Consider the following 2,603-nt stretch of genomic DNA (forward strand, 5'->3'; position numbering starts at 1 on the left):
GTCCCGCCGCCCGGGGAGCGTTTGGGGTTTCCTTCCTCCTGTCCCGTCCCTTCAGGAAAAAAACAGCCACCAGGCAGCCGTTGGCTCGGGTTGTTCCCCGGAGACCCCCAGGGGCTCTCCCGGCTCTGCAGAGCCCCGCACGGCCCGGCCTCTGCGGGCGGGGGGCTGCGGCCGCGGGCTCTGTGTGGGGGGGATCTGCCCCGGCCCCGGGCTCTGCCCCGGCCTCGCCGGGAGGGACTGACCCGCAGCCTCCCTGAGGAAGGGACAGCAGCGGCAGGTGCGAGGAAAAGGATACTGGGGGACAAAAAAGTGTTTCATCAGTAGGAATCTTTGAAATTAGTATCACTGGCATTGCATTCAGTTGTTAGTAACTCGGCCATGTTCAACTGCCACTAAAAGTTAAACTTGTATAGAAGCTGTGCGCTAGAAGAAGCTGCTTAATTATAGTGCTAGATTTACTGTGTTGGCCCAAGGCAGTCAGAAGCATGTGCTTTATTTGTTTTTGTTTTGTTTTTTTTTAAAGCAGAAGGTGTTTACTTTTCCAGGATCTGATTTCACTTGAGATCCTTCACTTGAATCCGTTCCTTCAGTAGGAAGATTATGAGTGAGGATTTGTTAGGATTACAGGATTCCTAAATAGGAACCATAACAATATGTACATTCTGCTTTCAAAAAGTTGCAGACACAATGACTTTCTGGTCTTTCTGCTGAGTGAAATGGTTGTGTGTATTGTAGTAGCTGATTGTGCATGTGAAAAGACTTCAAAGAGCTTTTCAGATTTCAGAAAAAATAGAGTGTTCTGGGAAAAAAAATGCATGTTAAATAGGAGGAAAAAGAGTTGTATAATTTCTCATGCAGTTTGAAAGGAAGAAGTAGATACTAAAGCCAAACCTCTCTAAGCTTTTACTACTCTTCAGACTTGAAAAACTAGAAAAGTTTTGTGCTGCAATGTACTTGACATTGAATAACAGTTTGGAAACCAATAGCAACACATACAGTCTTCTGTTTGTTTCCAGAGGGAAAAAACTACTGCTGTGCTGAGAACTAAACTGCTGAGGTAATACATAACTTGAACATGATAGCTTTTAAAAGTAGTTACTAAAATGTATTATAGGCTAAAAAAAATTTGAATGAGTCTGTTGAAATCTGTTCTCACTTAGGAAATGATAGAAATAATGATAATTTCACTAGATAGGATACTCTTTAAATTCTGTTCCAGCACCTAATCAAGAGTATATCTAATCAAGCATGCTGGATATCATTCAGACTGAATTAAGTAGGAGCCTTTTATTTATTTATTTTTCTCCACTCACCATGGTGATGCCAGCCAGGCAGCCTTTTGCTGCAGTGTTCTTGGGGTGGGATGAGGGGTAAGGGTGTGCTTGATTTGTCCAGTACAGACAGACTTAGAGTTATCTCAGTGAATTTAGAAATTTTTGTTTATTTGTGCTGGTGACAGCTGTAAAAGCATTCCAGTTAATTTCTTTCAGTCATTGCAGGTAAAAATGATGTCAGTTCTTCTCTCTGGCCTGGGTTAACAGTCTATTTTGAGTCTTTAGTCATGAGTTAATTAAAAAGGATAATGTGAATTGAAATCCTTCTTTATACAGTCCCGGTGATGGTATTAGCCATTAAGCCTTCTTACACAAATGTTCATGGAGAGTGCATAGAAGAGAAAGTGTGTTTATTTCCCAGTTTATGGAGTTTCAAGAATCTTGTTACCTGGAGATGAAAGAGTAGTGGCAGAGGCCTTAGGTGTCGTATTATTGTACTTGTAGTAGGTTCTATCCACACTAATCAGAATTTAGCCTCCATTGTGTTAGAGTGCTCTATAAACATATCTGTATAAAGAACAGTTGTGGCTGTCTGAAGTAACTTCTGCAAAATGCAGCAGATGATGCAAAAAGGAAACTGATGTAGGAAGACAAAAGAATAATAAATAGGTACCTTTATGAATTACTATTATTATATATCTTATAATAAATACCATACTTTTCAGAACCAATAAAACTGTCTTACAATAAACATGCCTATTGGCACCTGTAGAACTTATTTGTCCTTTTTTTTTCTCATGCAACTTTCTGAACTTCAAATCCCTTACATATCTTTCAATTTCCTAACATATGTTCCACCCACTTTTATTCAGGTTGTTTATTTTCGTTTGTTCTCTGAAATACTCCTTAAACCTTTTAAGTTTTTTTATTTTCTGTCAGTAGTGGCTACGGTCACAATCCTGAAGTTATTGTGTATTTCTGTCACTGAAGGTCATTCCTTAGCACAGATATGCAATGTTTCATGGCAGAGAGGAGCAGCATGAAATCTCATTACTGATGGTCAAAGAATTTTGACTGTCTTGCATGGATCTCTCTATTGTTCATGTTAGCTGCAAGTCAAGTCATAGGCAGTCTTTAGTCTTTAAAATTTTGCCTTCAGTTGTAGGCAGTCTACTTTCCTAGGCTTATACCCTGTGTGTGAGACTGCTGGGAGGAACTAGCTGCAGCCTAGACACTTTTTAAGACAAGTGATGCAACACATATATCTCTTACTGTGTCTCTTGACAATGCAGGTTTTGCATGCAGTTTATTCCTGAGTTTGTAGCAGTA

Source organism: Chaetura pelagica, unplaced genomic scaffold, assembly GCF_000747805.2.
Source record: "Chaetura pelagica isolate M959 unplaced genomic scaffold, ChaPel_1.0 scaffold166, whole genome shotgun sequence".
Classification (NCBI taxonomy): domain Eukaryota; kingdom Metazoa; phylum Chordata; class Aves; order Apodiformes; family Apodidae; genus Chaetura; species Chaetura pelagica.